The sequence below is a fragment of the Pseudophryne corroboree genome, chromosome 1, assembly GCF_028390025.1.
Source record: "Pseudophryne corroboree isolate aPseCor3 chromosome 1, aPseCor3.hap2, whole genome shotgun sequence".
Taxonomy (NCBI): domain Eukaryota; kingdom Metazoa; phylum Chordata; class Amphibia; order Anura; family Myobatrachidae; genus Pseudophryne; species Pseudophryne corroboree.
Window position 1 is genome coordinate 56,430,484 of NC_086444.1, and position 24,302 is coordinate 56,454,785.

General features: G+C 46.4%; 1 protein-coding gene across 10 annotated transcripts in view; it reads left to right on the plus strand.

The window, feature by feature from the left end:
- The window catches only part of TCF4 (transcription factor 4), a 611,629-nt gene that overhangs the window by 390,456 nt on the left and 196,871 nt on the right, over positions 1 to 24,302 (plus strand). The gene's annotated exons all lie outside the window — the stretch shown is intronic.

Consider the following 24,302-nt stretch of genomic DNA (forward strand, 5'->3'; position numbering starts at 1 on the left):
GGTATATTGCCAGCGATAATAGAGCTTCGGCTGCAGGAAACCATTTATGTATAAGGTGAAATGATGAAAATGTGTTCTTATCTGCCATCCTCCGGTTCATTGGGCATGGTTGTTAGTTCACAACGTATCTGATTGGCATATAACTTGATGAAGGCTTTAGAGGGCCTGGGGCACTTAAGACTGGTGGGCCCTGAAGAGCAACATCTGGGATGCGAGGAACAGTTTCTTGTTTGCAAACTTTCAGCACGTATCTAGATAGATAGACAATATAGTGTACCCCTGCTCTGGCCCAACTTAGCTGTTGGAGGTTTAGCTCCACTCCCTGTTTTGACTCCACCTTCCTCTTCTCAGCTGTAATCAAGGCCTGCCTTCCCCCCCCCTCCCCCCTCCCCCCTCCCTCCATCCCCTTAATCCGGCTCTGGATCGGCAGAAAAGGATGGAGATAGGTCCCTGGACTAGTTGTGTCCTTTGAATTACTGCTACGGTTGATGTGGTCAGGATGCTGGCGGTCGAGATGCCGAAATCCCAACACCGGATTCCCAAAACACGGGCAAAATCCCAGCACCAGAACGCCAACAAAACTTGGAATACAGACGCCGGAAACCCAACCGCCAACGTCCCAAATGTAAATATATTGGTGCCCCCCAGATTTTAGGCGCAGGGGTTGGGAAGATTTGGGGGGTCAGTAGTTAGGTTTAGGCTATGCAGAAGGGAGGGTTAGGCTGCAGGAAGGGGGGTTTAGGTTTAGGCACCACCGGGGAGGGTTAGGATTAGGCTGGGGGAAGGGAGTGTTAGAGAAGTAAAGGCAGGGCCGTAACTAGGTGTGCGCGGAGGGGGCACTGCACATAGCGCTACAGGGTAGGGGGCGCTGTTGGCGGCACTTGCCAATTATCTGTTTTAATTACTATACTTTCACTTACAGCTTTCCCCCTTTTTGAAGACCGGCATCTCCTGACTGGTGCTGTCTCCTACCCTACACATTGACAGTCCTAGACTCTACTACAGTAGTTCTGCAGGGTTGGGTTTTGGTTCCCGCCGGCCACCATACCAACGCCGGGATCCCGAGGTTTAGATTGCCGGCTGTTGGGGGAGGGCATTGAAGCCCCTTGTAGGCTGGGTGGCTCGCTGCCCTCTCCGGAGGTTCTATTCCCACTCTATTGGTGTTGTGGACACCCACGAGTGGGAATAGTCCCTGTTAGTCGGCTGCCTGAGTGTCGGACTTTCAATTGCTCGGTAACCTGGCGCCGGTATAGTGACCGCCGCATAACTACATCCCGTTCTGCATACTCAGTACTACTTTAGAACATAACTCGGCTGCTTTTTACCTTGTTGAGCTGCACAACTTTCGGCACTGGGCTTTGCCTCTATTTAACCTCAAACACTGTGTTACATGGCGCTCCGGACTCTGCCTGACACTTTTCCTGTTATCCATTCAGCACAATATTCATTGAAGTGTTTGCAGATTGGGAAGCTGCTGACACAAGTGGAAGTTTGAATTAAGAACATTATGAACTGTTCTGGTTTTCATGTGTGAGTCTGCGTTTGCCCCTGCAGGGAGTGATGCAGATTGTTTGACCTGTACACTGCTGAGCAGGTTTATAATCCCACACACGTAGGCTTTAGGTTCTAATAACATGACTACAAAGTGTAAAAGCTGCAACATTAAAATTCCACCAGCAAAGTATTTTTTTTTTTGTGCTTATTGGCTGCTTTGCTATAGGAGATAATGTACTCATATATGCAGTCATTTATATCTCTTGATACATCTATGGCAATCGGAAGTTTGGAAAACAAGTATCATGACTTACAACGTCAGATGCCAAAGGACTAGTCTAAGGAGTATATTTAATAAATATGCAGTCTGCCCCGTAATTATTAAGAATCATTTTCGCCTCATACTGTATTGAGGCGGGATGCAGTCAATTTACCGACAATCAAAATCCAGACGGTCAAAATACCTACAGCAATTGACCGACGGTCAAAATCCCGACAAGGTCAAAATACCGACATGGTCAAAATACCGACATTTGAAATCCCGACAAGGTCAAAATACCGACATGTAAAATGTGTACAGGTCAAAATGCCGACGTGAGTTTTGCATGATTATTTTTCATTGAAACCGACTAGTTAATAGTTTACAATGCCAGTGGACCTGGAGGGTGAATATATATAATAGTGTGCCGAGCGCAGCGAGCCATGCGAGGGGCCGCGGTACACTTATATGGTGTCCATGTCGACATACACACCAAAAACACAATATGAAACTCATGTCGGCATTTTCACCTGTCGACATTTTGCATGGCGGTATTTTGACCTTGTCGGTATTTTAAATGTCAGTATTTTGTCCATGACGGGATTTTGACCGTCGGTCAATTGCTGTCGGGATTTCGACCGTCGGTATTTTGATTGTAGGTATTTCATACCGATCCTATTGAGGCAATAAGGATTTTTGGTTTTTCGCCAGGATGTACCAATTATTATCGCAGTGAGAAAAATTCCGATAATAGCCTGTCTTGGCCACCAGAAAGAAGTGATTACAACCTATGGACCCATTCACGACTGTGCATGCACAGTGCGGCAAAAATTCAGGAGTGCTCTGTGAGACCTCCAGTTGTCCACTGGAGAGGGATTGAAAGATCCCTTCCCAGCAGGGCAGTCCCATTACAAGTAATGGGCTGACGCCATCTAAAGAAGGCCTTATCCCATGCAGGCAAGATCTAGAAAGCTTTTCTTTGCGTATCTTGTGAAATACCATCCCCACAGTTAACTATGGGGTCAGCTGCTGCGGGAGCCGGCAGACGGACAGCAGAAGATATTGCAGCAGATACCTCCAGTCGCAGGAGATTGCCGTAAAGGACTTGGTGCAGCCTATGTACAAGGTTGCAGATGAACCACAGCTGAACGTGGTGAGAGGAATAACTGCGGCCGCTCTCGTATCAAAACCTTTTTGCGCAGATGTGCGACTACAAATACCACAAGCCCCAGTGGTCATTGTATGCTAGCAATGTAGTTTTGTCACTGATTGTCATTTTAGTGATGTATATAGGACTTAAATATTAACAAAAATGGACGCTTGCTGCTGCTAAGTCACAAGAAACCTGGTGGGTCTCGAGAGGTTATTTGGCATTCCTAGATCAAAGTTGTATGATGACGCATCTGTAAAAATATCATTTACAAGAGCAGCAATGGACAGTGGTCCTAAATCAGACCTGATCGCTAGCCAGCGATTTTTGCACTGCTGCGATCAGATAGTCACTGCACATGGGGGAGGGTATTTTAGCTGTGCAAGTGTGCGATCGCATGTGTAGCAGAGCTGTACGAACTGATCTTGTGCAGTCTCTGCGCAGCCCAGGACTTTCTGAGCCGCCGCGATCACATCAGCCTGTCCGGTACCGGAATTGACGTCAGGAACCCTCTCTGCAAATGCATGGACACGTCTGCATTTTTCCAGAAAACGGTCAGTTGCCACCCACAAACGCCTTCTGACTGTCAATCTCCTTGTGATCGCCCGTGTGAACGGATCCGTCGCACAAACCCATCGCTGAGCGGCGATCCGCTTTGTACCCGTGCAATGCGCCTGTGCCTTGTGGTGCATACGCATGCGCAGTTTGGACCTGATCACCCACCGTATGAAAACGCAGCCTAGCGATCAAGTCTGAAATACCCCCAATATCCATTCAAATTGTGGTTCATGACATTTTCACCACTACTTATAATAAAGTATACTTTATATTTTTGTTAGACAAATGACTATTATGGGCCTATTTACCAATAACATCTGCATGTGTATATCAGTACAACTCTGTGAATCTGAATTACTTAATACCATGGACAGCAGCAATAAGAAAATATAATTATCTGGTCTTTGCCCCTTAATGGAGTAATTGTGGTCAATCTTCTGAAAACAGTCACTAAACATCTTAGTGATATTTGGTGGACCCCTTTCTTTGAAAGTAAAGCATTCATAACCTAGAACCAGAAATAACGACACTGAGACTTGAATTTTGGCAGAAAATTGCTAGCTATTTATTTGTCCCTATCCATTAGGAAACCTGTAATAAAGAAATTAATTTAATATGCCGCTCCAGCTGGCATATGGTGGCGGCCCAAAAGAACGGCTCAATTAATCTGAATTAACTTTAAATAACTAACCCTATAAATTTACTAAAACTTACTATAAACCGGTAATAGGTGACAACTCAACCCCCACAGTGACTACCCACCGCTCCTGGGTGCCCTGCCGCTGCCTTCCCGGACGGGTGGTCAAGCGGCCATAAGTCGATGGAGGTGAGTGCACCTAAACCACAACAAACTGTAAAAACACTACAGTTTTCCCTACAATACAAAACTGCCGTTCTTTTCCGCCAACAGCGAAAGACTCATCCCCAAAGTCTTTCGCACCGCCACCATAAACCTACCCTAACTCCTGCAAAGCGAAACCTAGATCCTCCAGAAAAAACATCATCCCCTCATTGGATAGATGTACTCCATCGCGCCGGAAAAGGTGGCTGTCTCTGAACCGTATCCTCGGGTGGCGAACCACCCTCCCACCGTGGGACAGCACCCACTTTGCCACCGCTCCGTTCACCTTTTTCCAGGCCTCATCAATCTGGCGACCATCCGCCACACCCCTCCAACACAATCTTGGCACCATCATGGAAAAAACCAACACACAATTGGTCCATGCCGCGGTCACACTTGCCAGATCCTGTATCATGGCCCACCGCAGATCCAAGGATGTCCTCTTCCCCAGGTCGTTGCCACCTAGATGGACAACCAAAACCCTAGGGACTCCATGCTTGCTGGCCTGACTCACTAACCTACTCCTCAGCTCACCCCACATCATTCCTCGCCAGCCAAGCCATCTGACACCCTGTGTTCCTAGCAATGCCTGAGACCCTTCCGAGGCCACAAACCTGGCCGCCCAGTAAATGTAAGAGTGGCCAACCACCCAAATGGGCAAATAGTCTCCGAACCATCCTGAAGGGAAAAAGAGGGGTAGAATTGATTACTAAGAGGCTTATTAATTGTTTATACTGAAGGATCTGCCAAAAAAGAAAACTTTAGATCTCGCCATTGCAGCAGTCACGGCCTAGCCGACTGCACCATGTTCCGTTGCCAATTTAAAGCGCAATTAAAGACACAAAGGGGAAGGATCAAATAAAACAAACGAAATAAAAAAAGGGGGGGGGGTATAAAATGGGAAACACATGTAATAACTCAGCTGGAGGTGAAACGTAAAGACCTGCTGAGGGACTCTGATTAGACCAAATTAGCCGAATTATAGATTAGAATTCAGTCCGTCAAGTCAGGCAAAAAATCGCAAATAACTCCAGACCCCCGCTGCCGACTCATGCCAGCAACGGCGAGTAGCTAATCCCTGAGTAGGATAAAAAAGGGGGAACACCAACAGACGCACAACACCATAAAATCACAGAACTGGAACAACGTAATACATTGCCATTTAAACAAAGCCCCAAGCGCAAACCGACCTCTCATGTGACGGGGCGAATATATCGTCTGTAACTTGACGACTTCCATCGCCCCACCGCTTGGATTTCAGTTCTGGAGCAACCCGCCGCAGCAGCCGACGTCGCTGCGCCTATGCGAAAGGAATGGGTACCGAAAGCAGTGGGTGGGAGGCCCAAGCCCGCCAAACAACGACTCAGCATCCAACGAAACTGGTATTTCGTGACTGGCAGCCCATCATAATGCAACAGCCAAGACCCCTCCTTAACGGGTCGCACCACCACATATTGCCTTGCCAGCCAACTGGGCAAACGCTCTCCTCTAGCGCTGGAACCATTGTAACCCAGCGCCCTCTCCCCACTTGATCCGTCTTGGAGCGTCGCAACCTGCACAGCAAGGACCTCTCACCCACTACCACGTCCCCCACCAGCATGCGCGAATCTGCTCTCTTGGAAGGCACTACCAACTCAGAAACTCGAAAGGCCCCGTGGTAAGCCATTGAGAACGCCAAACTAAACAAAAGCGTCTCAAACCTGGACGACGCGACTCGCCCTACCGCCTCGATGACGGCTGGCAACAAAGCCGCATCGATGGGCCGCCTCCTATCCGGTGGCGACGGCGCAACTCGCGCCCACCCTTTCATTGCCTTCCGCAGAACCTCGCTTTTCGTTACGTCAGGGACGCCTCGCAGCTTGCAGAAAATTGAGATGCCTGCCAAATACCGCGATACCACTGCTCGTGACCTACCGGAGACGTAAAGCTGCCACATAAAAGAAAGCATCAGCCGATGCCTACTCTTACCTTGATGCTGACGCCCTTGGACAAACTCCTCCCATTCACTCCAAGCTTGTTCGTAAGCCTTGAGCGTGGCTGGCGCTACTGACCGCAACGCTAGACCCTCCAGTCCGGCCCGATCATGTGCCAAACCTAACCGGGACAATGAAAACCTTGCTCGTTGGCCTCAGGTGCCAACAACCAACACCTCTCCCACTGTCCTCGCGACAAAGCGTCGACAATCCCATTCTCCAAACCGGGCACATGTTGCGCGCGGAACCACAGGTTCCTACGCAAGCATGTCAAAAGCAATTGCCCTAGCACCCGCATAACCACCAACGACTTTGCCCTCTGGTTATTAATCGCATGCACCACGCCCAGATAATCGCATCTAAACAAAATGCTGTGATTAGCCAGCCGATCGCCCCAGACCTCCAACGCCACCATAATGGGAAAAACTCCAGAAGCAAAAGGTCCTTCGTGAAACCCCCGCGATGCCATTCTGCCGGCCACGAGGCCGCGCACCAAGATCCCTCCAGATGGCAACCGAATCCAGAGGCGCCCGCTGCGTCGGTGAACAGCTGCAACCTAGCGCTGTCCGCCATTGGGGCCTGCCATATACACACCCCGTTGAAGTCCTCGAGGAACGAGGCCCATATTGCCAAATCCCTCTTAATCTCTGAGGACAAACGCACGAAATGGTGCGTTCTGGCACACCCCGCAGTCGCCCTTCACAGCTTCCGGCAGTACACACCTAAAAGCGAACTCAAATGAGCCGGAAGGCGCCTGGAGCCTTCTTAGGAACCACCCCCACTGGAGAGATGACCAAGTCATCCCCCGAAGGAACACGCCGCGTTGTTAAACGTGAAACATTTTCCTTTTGTGGTGGCACGCCCCCCTGCGCGGACTGCCGACCTACCTGACTTGGCCAATCCGCCGTCCGCGCCGAACCACTGGGAGGACGAACCTGCGTGGTGCCCGTCCGCCCCCGGCTTCCGGGGCTCCTCCGCCTGTAGCGAAGCCCGGGTGACCTTGAGCCCAACCTCAACGTCCTTGAACCCGAAGTCCATGACCTGCAAACCTTCCTGTTGTTCCCTGAATTCCTGATCGTACCTGCGCCACTCCGATCCCGAAGACGTGCGCTGCATGTCATGTACGAGATGCAGGTACCTAATTATATTCGTGTGCTCTGCCGGCCTGTCCTCCAGGTAAGATGCCGCGAAGACCCAGAACCCGGCCAGGCAATTATCGAAGGTACGGAATGCCTCAGCCCCGATGCCCTTCTTTGCGCCGCCACCTTATACTCTTTCTTCGCGACCTTCGTCAATACGAACACGTCCACGAAGTCCCCCCTCCAAATCTTCTTGCGGCAGCTATCTCGCAGCCCCCGCAGTACAGCAGTATAGACGAATCGCACGACACCGGGCAAATTGCGAGCTTCTTGGCCCTACGCGCTTCCTCGCTAAGCCGCTTGCGCCTGTTCCGCTGCCCTCTTGGCGAATTTATGCCCGCTTCTTTGCCCTAGTTGTGCTACTGACTTCGGACGCCTGTGACTACATTGAAGATGTGGAAGAGGAAGAACTACGCGAACTAGAGCTCGTGGAGGAACCCGAATACCGACTGCACCACCTTACCTGATGCCGCCGACTGCCCCGACATGGAATCTTCCGGCGCGTCCAAATCGTTGCCTTCCTCCTCGAAATCTGCCATCGCCTCATCCCCGAGCTCCCTTGAAAAAGAGGAAGAAGCGGAGGACCCCTCCAGCACTCGCGGCACATGCCGCGGCCTCAGTGCTGGGGGCGTTGCGGCCGTGAGCTCCCCCGCGTCCTGCCCTGGACCCTGTTGTAATTCTGCGGCGACCGTCCCGAGCTCACGGCAGGCGCGTGCCACCCGCTGCGCCGCCATAGCCCGCAGCCCGCCGGAACGAACAGCCGTTCTAGGGGAGGCAGCTGCAGCTAGCGGCCCTAACACCTTCACCGCTGTGGCCAGGGCCGAGCCAGCGCTCCGGAGGGGTCGTGACTGCCCCAAAACGCGGTCCTGGGTCCTTCGCCGGGGCCCGCGTGCGACCACGCACTCGCCGCCCGACATGCGTGTGCCGGGCATCCGACGCACGCTGCCCTTGCGGGAAAGCGGAGGCACCGCTGTCGACGCCCGCACTGCCCTCGCCTCCGAATTTGTCCCCTCTTCCCGTGTATCGGAACTATCTGATGCCGCAGGGGGGGGGGGGGGGGTGGGACCGCCGCGAGCTCCTGCGGCGCGTGCAGCAGCCCCGCGGCCACTAACCCATTCCCTGTCCCCCCTCCCCCGCAGGCCGCTAGATTCCGGCCCTGGGGGAGTGATCTGAAAAGACCGGGAACCCCGCGGCGCAGCAGAGCGCGCGCGCACTGCTCCGCTTTCAGTGGACACGGGCTCGCGCACCCGGTGACCTCTTGCTGCCGCACCCCTTCTCCTTGGTATCGCACTGCCCTGCCAGTGATCATAATTGCCCTGTCTCCCCTCTCCCCCCGGCTCCCGCCGGACTCAGGCTGCCTGGGAGATAGCAGGGGAGACAGCAGGGCCGGCGGCGCTGCTGCGCACACACGTGCGCGGCTAGCGGCACCAGAGGTGAGCGTGGGCGCGCGCGCACCTCGGGCGCGCGCCCCACTGCTCTCTGTCACCACAAGGCCTCTTGTCTGGGCTCCTGCATTAAGAGCTCCATTAGCTTAACCTGGTTGATCACTGCCTCTCCCCCTCCCTCCCCGCTCCACACCGTGTTCCGGCTGCGGGGGAGAGGGCTGAGGAGACAAGGAGGAAAGCGGCGCCGCTGCGCGCACACGTGCGCGAGCGGCGCCGCCGGAGCCGCGCGTGGGCGTCCCACCGCTTCCGGTCCGTGCTCTCTCAGCCGAAGCGTTTGGGGATGACGCCGTGCGAGGCCCTGCGACAGGCCTCGCTCGGCTGGCCACCGTCCCCCGCCCAGTGCCCTCCCCCCGCCTGGAACCACTAGCCGGCCCCGGCAAGGGGGAAGAGCTGGGCATCGAACTCAGTCTCCGGTCCCTGGATGAGCGCCTGGCGCGGCGCGCTCCCGCGGGCACCCGGCACTGGGGCTTCCCCGGCCATGCCCGGAGGCAAGGGCTGCTGCCCGCCCACCTCCGGGCGGCCTGACTCCCTCTCTGATCCTCCTCGTCGGCCGCTCCCGCCAGTCACATCCGGCCCGGCTTCCGCCAGATCCCTCGAGGAGGCCCTAGGAGACGGGACGCCGTCCCCAGGGCCAGCCAGCTCGCCCCCGGAACCAGCCCCCACCGCCCGATGAGCGGTAACGTGGGCGAGTGGCAGCCAGAGCACTGATGTGTGACCTAAATGCAGGGAGCTGACAATAGAGATGTCTACTGACTCTCTGTCTCAACACAGTGACTGGAATCATCAGGAAGTGTGAATGACTCGAGTCACTCACTGTTTCATGAGTCGAGACAGCAGCAGCAGCAGCTTCTCTCAGACAGAGGGAGGAAACTCTGTGTCCTGTGTCCTTCAGTCAGTGTGTTCTGCTGTCTTTAGCTGTGATTGGCCAGAGGCTATACCAGGTGACACCCAGTGGGAGGGGGGAGGGAGCAGTCACGACTCACCAGTCAGTGAGTGCTCTGCTGCTGTGCCTGATCCATGTCATGAATCATGATTCATCCTGAGTCTGCCAGTGAGGGAGACAGTTGTACACTGTGTAGACTCAGTGACTCAGTGAATGAATCTGATTCATGCAGCAGGAGGTGGAGCCCCTGTGGTACAGGGCTCTCGGCTCAGTGCTCACTGATCCTGCTCAGTGTGATTGTGGGTGGCAAACTCCCTGGAGGCTAGATAGTGGATAATATAATAAATCCAAGGCCAATCAGCAAAGTATGCAAGATAAAAAAAAAAAAAACGTTTTTATTTGGTTTAGTTACAGAATAAATGATGTGTTTCATGGCTGTTCAGCTTTCTCTCCTCAGCCAAAAGTAATGTCATATTCTATAACTAGTATGCAATAAGTGGTTATTAATAATATATCAACATAACAGTAAATCTATGTTAACATATTATTAACAATCAGGGCATAAGCAGCTGCCTCCCCCAGATACACTGTACAATCACTGCAGCTGAATAACTCCATGAGTCCAGCACTGATCTGCCAGCACTGGCAACTCACTGATTCATGTGCAGTCTCTGCAACACATTCCACTACAGATGAGTCATGACTCATGTGCCGAGACACTGACTCGAGACACTTCACTGAACTGAGTCATGTGTCTCAACTCAGTTCAGTGAATCACTTTGCCCATGACTAGCTGACAAAACATTGAAATGTATAAATCCGAAAAAGAAAATGGGGGGATTCTGCAAAGCAGCACTTACCCCAAAGCAAATCACCAAGAGGCTTAAGATGGCCTCTCCTTCCCTATATATAGCAAACCCTCCCCCTAAAGAAGGCTGTACTTTCCTCACAGCTAGGTCCACCCCTCCCCAGATGTTTAACTCTTTCCTCTCCTATGCAGTCAATACTCTCTCCATTTATCATCTGCAGCAATATCGGAGAAATCTGCGCCTGTCCCTCTGTAGTCAGCTCCTATTGCATTCTTTGGGGACTGGGAAAATGTCTAATTTACCAATGTTTCTGAGAATGGCACATGAAAGCCAACAACAAATTTAGATTTTATGGGGCCTGTTTATCACCATCCGCATCTTGGATGCGGATGTCATGTGATAAAATATCCCAAACTCGCACTGCGATAGCTGATTATCCCCCCCGCAGGATAGTATACTCACCTGTCCCGGGAGCTGGTCCGCGCTGCACCTTCTGGGCTGCCGGGCGCCATATCCTGTGTGCTGCAGTGACCCCCGGACCGGTAAAGTGCTTTGCAGTGCCACTTACTGTACCGGGGTCACATTGCAGCATATGGGGGACTCGGCGCCCGGCAGCGCTCACCGGAGCAGCGGACACCGGCTCTCCGGACAGGTGAGTATGTTATTTTTTTTTAACATTTTGATCACCGTGTGAGTCCATCGGACACACAGAGCTGATCACTCTGCCGGGTCCCCGCTCAGCTTTCTCTGCCGGGGCAGAGAAAGCTGGGCAAATGCCACCCTATCGCAGTGCTGCCCTGGCTGGTGAGATTATCACAGGGCACACTGCTGTATTTTTTCTCATTTTTTTTTTTAGTAAATCTGGTCAGATCGCATTTCCCATTATAAGTATGGGGAATATGTGGCTTACTAAAAAAAAGTGAATTAAAGGGTTTGGAGCAGTTTTTATCAAATTGCTGCAAATGCCCTTTAATACATTAAGGTGATACTAAAATAATGTGAAAAGGGTGTGAAAATACCCTTTTTCACATTATTTTAGTAAAGATAATGTTAATAAATAGATCTCTAAATTTCCGTTTTACCCTGGCTGTAATAAGTTTTGCAGTTTTGCTATTTCCAGCGTTGTCGCACCAGGGATCCCACGCTGAAAGGCACCAATCTACTAGGTTGAAACACCCAGGGCCGGTTCCGGGGCTTCTGGCGCCCCGGGCGGCATTAGGGGGCGTGGCTTCATACAGGGGGCGTGGTCATTTACGCCCCCTGTACAGACTGAAATGATGTGCGGTGCGCGATGACGTCATCGCGCACCGCACAGTAAAGGACCTCTCCACAAAGGGAAACTAGACGCGTACGCGTCTAGTTTCCCTTCCCAGGGGCAGCAGGGGGCACACAGCAGCAGCAGATCTTGCCCTGGTGCGGCGCCCTCTGGAAGGCGGCGCCCCGGGGTGTCTAGTTTCCCTTCCCAGCGGCAGCGGGGGGGCAGCGGGCAGCAGGGGGCACACAGCAGCAGCGGATCTTGCCCTGGTGCGGCGCCCTCCGGATGGCGCCCTGCGCCCTCCGGAAGGCGGCGCCCCGGGCAAAAGTCCTGCTTGCCCGTGGCAAGATCCGCTACTGGAAACACCGTATACACTAGTTCAACCTCCGTAGCTGCTCCCTGCTTTGTGTCAGTCTCCTATTTACTCCGTAATAAGAATAATTAAATATGGAACCTGCGTTCATCATTCAAAGACACATTTCTTATGGCACTGCAGCCAAAAGCACATAAAAATAGGATTTCACAAAACAGGTGCACTTTGGTTTATTATAAGCAATAGGAATAATTACCCGGATAATTAAAGAGATCTGCAAATGCACATGTTTACTTGATTCCTGTTTAAATTATTACAAAGATATTAAAGTCAAATGTCAGAGAGCTTCACTTGTGCATTTTACTAATGTTGTATCTGCCCTTATCAATTAGAATTTGCAGGATACATACGTTATTTGTGTGTATTTTATCTGTGCTTGTCAGCTCGTCTAAAACAGTGTTTTTAAAAGAGTGCAGTGGACTGGAACATATTAAGCCTAGAAACATTATATAATCCAAGCGATAACTATTATTATCATCGTTGTAAGCCAAGTTAATGTTCATGTTTAGTATCGTTCCCCATATAATTTATGGTGGGACTTACTGCAAGCATGAACTATATACCTTCAACCGTTATTAAAGGAAATATTTTGCAAAGATATTATTTTTTTTAAATTCGGTTTACAATTCTGTATAATTCAAGTACTATAATTCATTCAGACAATTCTGACAATTTGTTAGAAAAATATGTTTATATTAGCTATATTGCGGGGCATTCGTTAAGGCTAGGTTCACAGCAATTGTTTAGTCGTACCGAAGTAACAGATATATCTTGCTTTGAGCTAATTGGGGCAAATATAAAGTTCGCCATTATTACTGCAGTGATTTTGTTTTATTGCAACAGCACAAGTGTATAAATGCCCTCCATTAGCGCGGCAGATTCAGAGGTAGACCGCATTGCACAGCTGTAAAAATGAAGAAGAGGATCTAGACACAAATACGGTATAACCAGCAGCCCCATCAGCACCAAAACCTGCCCCAGAAATAGGAAACATAGTAATACTATAAAAAAGATAGGTGAAGTTCAAAGGCCCTAGATCGTATAGGTTATATACAAATAAAATATCCACTGAAAGCGTATCCTGTTTGATATCAGGGATCCAAATGTGTTTTCAGGAATGGATTCCAAGTTCTTCCCAGGGTTTTCGTTTCCTGAGTAATGTACAGTCACGAAAAGGAAAAGAAAACCATACACCTGTAGTAACTTCTTATATAAGTTTAACACCCCAACCAACACCATGTGATCAAATAACGAATCAAATATATACTGGGTGAGTGTGTTACGTTCTATATTTTGAGCTGTGATTGATTTAATGAGTGGGGTACGCCCCTTTCGTCATTTGATCACATGATGACGGAAAAAGTGTTGCACAGCTGCTCCATCTTAGTATGCGGCAGCTGTGCTGACATATGTAAAAGCAATAGGAGGCATCTTGAGTACACAGACACGCCCAACCCGGCTTTTGTGACCCACTGCTTCATTGGCCATCTGAGTAACCCTCAGGTTAGTCAGGATGGCCGGTGTATTCATGGTGCCAGGGCCAGTGAATCTGCGTCGGAGGATGCCGATACTAGCCTCGGCTTTCCTCAGAAATGGGGCTATGATTCTCCCAGATGGCTGCAGCATGACAACCATGGGACACTGTGTGCGATCTCGCATCTGCCAATGTGCAGATCTCACACCATGGGAGATGTATGTAAACCATCAGGTTTGCACATATCTGTTAATTAGGCCCATTATTTTTTTATAATTAATCAAAACGCACATACATTTTTTTTATATTAATATATATATATATATATATATATATATATATATATATTGTGTACAAAAGGTGCAGATAGCGCTACAACCTGAATATTCTATAACCAGATATCCCTAAAATGGGAGATCATAAATTACGCATGAGTTAGTGCAAAACAAAATTATTTTAAAATTAGTTTAAAATTAATAAAAACACTCCCAAGGTTAATGGTGTCGCAACCAGATTTCAAAATGTCCAATTCCCAAAGGAACTCAGATTTCAAAATTGTTCTAGTGGTAAATCGGTTGCGCCTTCAGTGTTTGTATGTAAATTGTTGCAAATCCTTGAGTGATAGTTAAAATGTGCGTACCAGACATACGTAGAACATTCGCCTTGTTTGAGGTATCTTTGCATCTGGATAATCCTTACTCGTACTGATTCTCCATTCCCATCCGTCCAAGCGTTGGTGTGGAGTTTGTACGTATATGCAAAAAATGTGTGTCAGAATGCTACTCTTAAACAAAGTGACTTGGTGCTATATTTCGTGCAACTTTAACAGTAAAGTGAATATGTGCAAAGAAAAGTGCTGTACGTGCTTGTTATATATATATATATGAATAAAAATATGAATAAATACGAATAAATATTTTATTTTACTGGCAGTGTGCAAATTCCCTTAGGTAATGTGCTTATATACCACTTATTGAGGGTGCAACACCATATGGCTCAGTAGTCAAAAGGAGCACTTACATCTAGAGTTGAAATGATTTAATAGGATGCTGCCATCATTCCATCATCAGACTTATGGACCTTAAAAAAAGGGTTCCCATGTGGGATGGAAAAAAAGCCTCTGATAGTGTAGTATTATTTAAAAAACATTTAATAATACATAAAACGACAAAACATACAGATGGACTCGTACAATTTTAAAAATGCATATAAGCTTATCTGTTAATTCCTCAGATAGGAGCGGAGTGCCGGTATATGCCCAACGCGTTTCGTCCCTTAGTTCATATCTGGGACTTCCTCAGGGGTCAATGGTGGTCTGCTCTGCATCCCCACACCTTATATTTGCCAGGAATCAAGTTACATAATCAAAACTGGATTGCGCTGGTTGTCCGCGCGCGTAGCGCTACTGCGCATGCGCGGGATTAGTAAATCTCGCGTGGCTATTGCTGCCGGGTATTGGAACTACAAAACTTGATTCCTGGCAAATATAAGGTGTGGGGATGCAGAGCAGACCACCATTGACCCCTGAGGAAGTCCCAGATATGAACTAAGGGACGAAACGCGTTGGGCATATACCGGCACTCCGCTCCTATCTGAGGAATTAACAGATAAGCTTATATGCATTTTTAAAATTGTACGAGTCCATCTGTATGTTTTGTCGTTTTATGTATTATTAAATGTTTTTTAAATAATACTACACTATCAGAGGCTTTTTTCCATCCCACATGGGAACCCTTTTTTTAAGGTCCATAAGTCTGATGATGGAATGATGGCAGCATCCTATTAAATCATTTCAACTCTAGATGTAAGTGCTCCTTTTGACTACTGAGCCATATGGTGTTGCACCCTCAATAAGTGGTATATAAGCACATTACCTAAGGGAATTTGCACACTGCCAGTAAAATAAAATATTTATTCGTATTTATTCATATTTTTATTCATATATATATATAACAAGCACGTACAGCACTTTTCTTTGCACATATTCACTTTACTGTTAAAGTTGCACGAAATATAGCACCAAGTCACTTTGTTTAAGAGTAGCATTCTGACACACATTTTTTGCATATACGTACAAACTCCACACCAACGCTTGGACGGATGGGAATGGAGAATCAGTACGAGTAAGGATTATCCAGATGCAAAGATACCTCAAACAAGGCGAATGTTCTACGTATGTCTGGTACGCACATTTTAACTATCACTCAAGGATTTGCAACAATTTACATACAAACACTGAAGGCGCAACCGATTTACCACTAGAACAATATATATATATATATATATATATTTCTTCATAGACATTAATGAACCCTAAAAGAGTAAAAGAATAAGTATAAACTTATTTACAGGCTACCAGCTTGTCCGTCTCTTACTGCTAGAGCTTGGATTATTAATGGCGGCTAATGCTTTTGACGCTGTGAATGAATCTTTGCTTTGCTTCTGGGGATTCGATGCATAACTTATGTTACTGCATAGCATGTGTTGTGGCAAGGTGGTTATTTCAGTATGCCCTTGTGGGGTTGTTCCTCCGGTAGAGTTTGGGCTTATTAGGACATTATTAAAACAAGTATGGAGTTCATAAAGCCAAACCAATATCAGACTTAAAATATAAGCAGTATCAAAGCAATGACAAAGACAAAAAAAAAAAAAGAAAGAGTAGGAGAATATCTCGTTAAAAATAAAAATGAACTTCCCTTGTCTTTATCTACGCGTTTCATGACTTCTGTCCACTTCCTCAGGCTATCTGCATTATTGAAGCTGAGCGCCAAACTACAATACCCATTTCTCATAGACCTTTTCCAGGAGCTAGGTTGAGCTCATGTTTTTCCTGGCTGCACTGCCAACAATGAACCAAGTCACCAACCCTTGTGACATTAACCCTTATGATGTGATGTACAATGACAGTCTCCTTCCTGTGAGCTGTATGAAGTTATGCCCCCTTTTTGTCCTAATCTCAGCCTGGCATTTACAATTTGCAGATATTGAAAGGGCCAGTGCATACTGGGAAGCTATTGAGGCTTCACAGGGAGGGTATGATGTTGGCCAGAAAGTTGGTGTGGTTGAGCTCGTTGAGGTGCGGCTTCGTGTAAATTGAGGGTGTGCTTTTTGTTGATCACAGATTGGCTTAATTAATATGACATGGGCACAGTTTTGGAGGTAGGTAATGTGTCATTCCAAGCACATCAACAGAAGCCCTAGGGACACCAAAAACTCATAACACTGTTGGGTATGGCCATTCTTGTATCAAGTCTCTGGTATTAGTGTGCATTATTTTCCTATGTTAATAAAAGGACTGAATAATTGTAATAGGTAGCGGGATATAGTGTACCGCAGGGGTATTCAACATAGGGTCCTTGAGCTGATGTGGAACTACACATCACAGCATGTGCTGTCAGGGCATGCTTAACCTGAGGCAGGGCATTCTGGGATGAGTAGTCCCACAACAGCTGGAAGACCTCTTGTTGAGTACCCATACACGAATCCAAGGCCTTTTTTCCCCCCTTAATCAAAAGTGCTTATTAGAGATGTTCGAGACAAATCTCAGGCTGGTTAAAAAATGTGACATTTCCCTGCAATTCCAAATGAATATAAATTAAAAATAAATTGGAGACCAATTTACTGCTTCAACCATGTTTAGTTATTAATTGATACATCTTAGTACTGATTCAAACATACCGTAGCTGTGTTCACTTTTCAAATACATTTTTTCTTTTTTTTTTAAGACAACTCACTTTTTAACAGGAACAGCAAAAGTTAACCTAAAACATGAACTGCAGATTTTGAATCTCAGATTTGACTCTGGGTCCATTGATGATTTTTTTTATACTATTATTATTATTATTATTATTTTTTTAATTAACAGTTTCTTATATAGCGCAGCAAATTCTGTTGCGCTTTACAATTGGAACAACAATGTTAACACAAAACTGGGTGAAAAGAGACAGAAATAGAGGTAGGAAGGCCCTGCTCGACTGTAATAATTAACTGTGATCACGCTTATTTTGTTCGAAGAGGCAAATGTTATTTTGTAATGGTGATATACTGTATTCTGTCCTGATGGTCCTTTTCAAGACATCCCACAGATTAAACAAAACCGACACACAACCTGTTACTAGGATCGAGGGAAGACACTTTTTCCGCTAGCAACCGACACAGGATCTAAACCTGAAATTGGAAGCAAGGATGAAACCCATTTTCTTTACAGTGGCTCTAAAGTGGAAAGGAATTACATATTTAAAACTACGAAGGTCCACAATTAATATTTTAATTGACAGGTGTCTAATACTTCATGTGAGAGGTTGAGACCCCAGTCTCGTCGGGTCATTAAATCATTATGCGGCAGTGCTCTGCAGTGCATGTCGGCAGCGATAGAGTTAATATTACTCTTCCTGTGCGAGCTCATTTGGCTAAACAGAATCCCCAAATGGCGCTGTGAATGAGTCTTGCAGGCTGATGGTTTGTGATCTCTTTATCTCTCCCTTTATTGCAGGCAGTTAGGGATGTGAGAAGTAGGCTGAACAATACTAAATATGTAGCGTTCCATTTACAAGCTCTTTAATATAAGTAGACATACATTTTGTTCTGCATTTCCCAAGTGAAGCTCATTACACTTTCCCACCTGGAACGTGACCCGCAACCCCATAGCATGCGATGCAGCCTGCTTAGAGTCTTGTTTACTTTCTATTGCATAAACGTTAATACCTGTTATATAAATTAATTAATGAGCGTAAATGTTTTCTGATCCTCGCAAACAAAAGACAAGGGGAAGCCTAAGTGTGTCCGTCGACCTCCAATGATTAACAGCCAGCTGATGGTGGATAATGTTGACATTGATGGCAGAGATTCAATGGTTCTCTTCCATCGGAGGTAGCCTATCAGCGATGGTTTTGGGGGTTCCTTTCCAATGCAGGAGCTTAGCCACACTCCCCCCCCCCCCCCCCCGCCATGCAACTAAGCCCCACCCCCATACCTGATTGGCCTGTAGCCTGACACACCCACAGCAGGGATAGCCAATTATGTTGGCAGAGATGGCTGTCATTGCTGCAAACTGATGCAATTGATGCCAATGGCACCATCCATGATTATCCATACCATGGCTATCCCTAGGGTAAGCCTGTGTGACCATACATAACATACAGTAACATGCATGAGATACGTCTTTTTATTTACATTTTGCTGAGTGCAAGTAATTGTCCCCTGTTGTCAGCCGTTGCCTGAGTCTGACTCCAGAGTTCTCTCAGCCTCTCAGGGAGATCAGATGAGTTCGGAGAGCGGAACACTAAATACAAATTTGACTGAAAGGAGTAGCAGGTCAGTGCGTTGGAAGGGCAAAGTTACAGGCTCTCAGTTTATTGAGATGTTTATTATTTTTCTGTGACCTGTGCATCCATTTAGGCGTTACAGATGGAGCCCTGCTCATCTATCCCTTTAATCGGATTAGTTGAGACAGGGCAGTCGGACTTAATCGCCTGCTGTAATGACTTAATCCCCTGCTGTATTGCTCTCTCTGTATTGTATTGCAGCTGAGAACAATAGATGAAAGGTTTATGCTAATAAACCTTGGTGCACCTAGGCGCAGCAGAGAAGGCTAGATGAATGAGGCTCCATCTGTACGTTAGGGACTAGCTCATATCACAGTTGGGATGATCACAGCGCAGGGGCATGTCAGCCACTAGCCTCTACCAACCCCAGGTAAAACACCTTTGCACTGCCCCTGACCCTTCGTATTCTCATTTGGGGCAGTTGAAGAGTATGCATGGGGACTGTTTTGACAACCTGACTGCCTGGAAGGTGGTGAGAAATCCTCTGCCACGGTGGTAACCTGGGGCCGCTTAGCTGATGCTACTGCTGCTGCTACACCCTCTATCACAGGAAAGAAGATCTGGTACTTAAGTTTTACTGCATTGTTTTTTGCCAGCTGTATCTGTAATGCCGGGCAATAGGCCGGATAGGGGCCACTGTGGCATTTGAGTGACGGGAGCAAATATAAACAGTAGTCAAATTACCAGAACACATCCTCTATACTGACCTTGTAGTACATAATACACATTAATACATACCGACATTATACAGTATTCACAGGCACAAACTATACCCGGCCACAGACTGCCACACCCATTTCTTTCAAGGTTTCACCCCATCACCCATCTGTTATGGTCCCTGAAAATCCTCCGAACATGGTCCTGCAGTGAGGCAGATAAAAACTGCCCCCCCACCACCACAACCACCACCACCTCCTTCAGAAATCTGTATTTTTAAATGCAGAATCCCCATAAAACCCGCTGGATAGTGTATATCACTACACTATCACACAGCACAGGCTGATAGTATCAAAGGTTTCTCTGTGCACTAAATCAGGTTCTGTATTGTCAACTTATAGAAATAGAAGCGATTTACAGTGAGTCCTCCCTATTTGTCACCACTTGGCTGACTACCAAATCTCTACCTTATTAGTTGTCAGGCTGAGCAGTGACAGCCACGGGGCTGCAGATGATTACAGCTTCCTCTGTACAGCACGGGTAAATATGTGACACCAGACTATAATTTCCAGGAGCAGGAGAGGAGTTGTTTTGTGAGAGAAAAGTCAGTCTCCTGTGCATCACAGTGAGTGGGATTTAGGAGCCTGTTACAGGATAATTCCACCCAAAAGTGAATGATCAGAAATGCTACTCGCTTACCTGGGATCCAGCTCTCCTGACAGCAGCACGCTTCCTCAGGCAGCGCGGAGTCAGTGCAGAAAGTGCTGAGAGAAAAGACCAGGTCACCAGGAGCAGTGAGAGCTTCTCACCTCACAGAAGAACTAGGTCTTAGACATCTATTCAAAATAAATATCGGTTTATTAATGCCCCCTGATACTTTGGCATCTGACTTGCTGCAAATTGCGGCTCCTGAAAAGCAGCTGTCCCTGTGATCCCGAAAACAGCCACAGAACTTTGTAGTGCTGGGTCCAACACGTCATTGTTAGTGCACTGTTAGAGGGAACTGGGGTTCCAGGAACCAACTCAATCTGAATATGCCATAGGTTCCTGTTGTCAAATTCCAAAATCTTTTAGTTTTTGGAGATTGATGATGAAGGCCATTTAGCCGTTCAGAGTTGGAGTCCACTCAACCAGTGACCTTGTTGAACGACTAAAGGGTGAATTTAACGGACAACATTATATCCGTCACGTAAGGTGGCACACACCTTTTAAACCTACATGCAACAACCCCCAAAAATCTTTGGGTTACTTTTAGCTGAACATACTTTGGGAGAGGGCCAACCAGAAGAGAGAAGAGGAAGGTTAATTTATTATAGCATAGGTTCTATAGAAAGAAGCCAAGCTCCTAAGTTCATCCATTATTATTATTACAGGTTGAGTATCCCTTATCCAAAATGCTTGGGACCAGAAGTATTTTGGATATCGGATTTTTCCGTAGTTTGGAATAATTGCATACCATAATGAGATATCATGGTGATGGGACCTAAATCTAAGCACAGAATACATTTATGTTTCATATACACCTTATACACACAGCCTGAAGGTCATTTTATACAATATTTTTTATAACTTTGTGCATTAAACAAAGTGTGTCTACATTCACACAGTTCATTTATGTTTCATATACACCTTATACACACAGCCTAAAGGTCATTTAATACAATATTTTTAATAACTTTGTGTATTAAACAAAGGTTGTGTACATTGAGCCATCAAAAAACAAAGGTTTCACTATTTCACTCTCACTCAAAAAAGTTCGTATTTCGGAATATTCCGTATTTCGGAATATTTGGATATGGGATACTCAACCTGTATTATTTTTATTATTATCCTTTATTTATATGGCGCCCATTACACAGTACATAATCAAAAGAGCAAACAAGAAAACAGCACTTACAGTTCAAGACAATGTAGGACAAGTATGGAAAACCAGGGATTAGGTTACGGAGTATGGAGTATAAGATAGTGTAAGTAAGACGGAAAAACGTATGAGGAAAGAAGTCCCTGCTCTTGCGAGCTTACAATCTAAAAGGTGAAGGGCTAACAGACTGGGGTGACACAGACGGGGTAGACAGTGAGCATAGACAAGAGGGTTAGGAGGAGAGTTGGCTGGGTTTGGTGAAGAAGTGGGTCTTGAGAGCCTGTTTGAAGTTTTGTAGAAAGGTGGATTCTGCTGCACTAAGTTACTGACTGCTAGAGGAGCCTTAGGCAGTGGGGCCCAGCAATGATTTCCCCTGTACTCCTGTGGGCCATACCGACCCCGGATGTTCATTATCCCTTAGCTCACGCTCCTGATATACTCAATAAACACAATAAGTTCTTTTGAATGCTTTGCTTGTTTTTCGCACTAAGGGAATGTATTTTGTAGACAGAGACGGGACTTTCACATGTCGACCTGCAGAAATTGCTTAATAATTTCTAGACTTTAGATGAGTTCTCATTCCCATGCATGCTACAATTTTTAATAGCCATTTAGGTTACAATTTTCAGCGTATATGAACGCAAAAGAGCCTTTATTCCCAGGTAGCATTTGGTATCGAACAGTCATTGGGAATCATTCCGAGTTGATCGCTCGCTAGCAACTTTTTGCAGCTCTGCGATCAGATAGTCGCCGCCTATGGGGGAGTGTATTTTCGCTTTGCAAGTGTGTGAACACTTTTGCCGCCGACGGCACTAAAAAGTTCTTTGCAGTTTCTGAGTAGCTCTGGACTTACTCAGCCGCTGCGATCACTTCAGCCTGTCTGGACCCAGAATTGACATCAGACACCCGCCCTGCAAACGCTTGGACACGCCTACGTTTTTCCAAACACTCCCAGAAAACGGTCAGTTGACACCCACAAACGCCCTCTTTCTGTCAATCACCTTGCAATCGGCTGTGCGAATTGATACTTCGTTAAATCCATCGCCCAGCACCAATCCTCTTTGTACCCGTACGACGCGCCTGCACATTGCGGTGCATACGCATGCGCAGTTTTGATAAGATTTAACCTGATCGCAGCGCTGCAAAAAGTTGCTAGCGAGCGATCAACTCTGAATGACTCCCATTGATCAGGCTGGATAGTAGATCACTGTATCTGGTCACTCTTTGACTTTGCTGGTGATGCCCCAACAGATCCAGTCATTAGCTCCCGATCACTGAACCTAACTGAGATCCCAAAGAACGTTCCAGGTATGGACACCCTTACGTATGAGAGTAGACATCGTCCAACACTCTACATAAAGCTAAAATCTCATCTTGTACCGATTTATTTTTGCCTAACAAAATCTGCTAATTAGGAGTCTGCAGTTTATTTGTATAATATCATTTATCTACTTCCAGAATTATAAATAAACCGGTACACAATCATCAGCACAAAGTCTGCACGATAAGTTCAGTGGGCTTGCAGCTGTATGTGACCTCTGACGCCCCCTAGTGCAGGTCAAGTATATTTCTTTATTTAAAAAAATCCCTTTACATTAACTTATAAATATTATTTTCCCTCTATTTGACTTATAATTAATTCTATGATGTTAGAAAAACAACAACTCATAGTGTAACCAGATTTATCGATTTATTATTTTTTTGGCACTCACCCTTGATGTTAGAGGCAAATAAGGAATAACAATTAAATATTTATTATACTCAAAACCACAAAATCAACTTCCTATTCTCCAACTTATCCGTTTCAAAAGGATAAACAACATGGCACGTTCTTATTGATTAGTCCCGACATAAACACACAGACATATTTTATCTCTGGTCCAGAATATCAAGTTTATCATGAGTGATGCTCTTAAATACAATCCCACTTAATTGTGTATCACTATCAATTAAGTTTCAGAAAATCTCGACACATTGCAAAGTTGCAGAGGTTATACTGGAAGCCAAATATTCTCATTTTCCTCTCACAGGTCATATTTGACCAACTGGGCTCAACAGAAGGCATGCCACTTTGTTCAGCTATTTAGAAAAAAAAAAAAACCAGACTGACTTAATTTAAGACAAGGGCTCTTTGTTTTAGTGGGTGAGTGGCTTGTGAAATTTTTCAGTTCTCAGTGGGTTAACCGTGGAACAGGAGCTCCAGTCATAATTGGGCCATTTAGGGTATTTTGCATGTGAATAGTAGGCTAGTGAAGCATTACTAAATCTGTTGTGAGTGACACGGTGATTAGAATTTAGATTAGGCAAAACACATTCTGTACTTTATCAAGTACAGTAATTAGTTCAGTCGGTAAAAGTTGATTACAAGTAAAGATAAAGTTCGATTTTTTTTTTTTTTTTATTATTATTTTTTTGTACTTAATTTTCAATTTTCCTTTTCAAATTAAAAATTTGTTCTTAATATAAATGGCGAGATCCGCACCTGGCTTATCTCATGTCAGGACAATTAAAAGAGCAATGTATTCAATGCTGGGTGTAATCAAGGGACTTGTATATTATGGGTAAGTATCGATGTCGTTGGTAGCAAGTAGTAAATACACTGTGCTGTTGCGATGATTAACTTTAACGTATTAACTTTTATTGCCATCTTATGCTGTTGGGAACGTTCTGCAATTTTGTTTCTGTAGAGGTGACTGCAGTGTTAGGTACAACGGGAGAGACCTCTGTAAAAGTGATCTGTGCTAATTTCATTAACTGTCATCTTCTGCGTTGCACTTACTAAGCTGTGTTGTCATCCTAGTAGACGA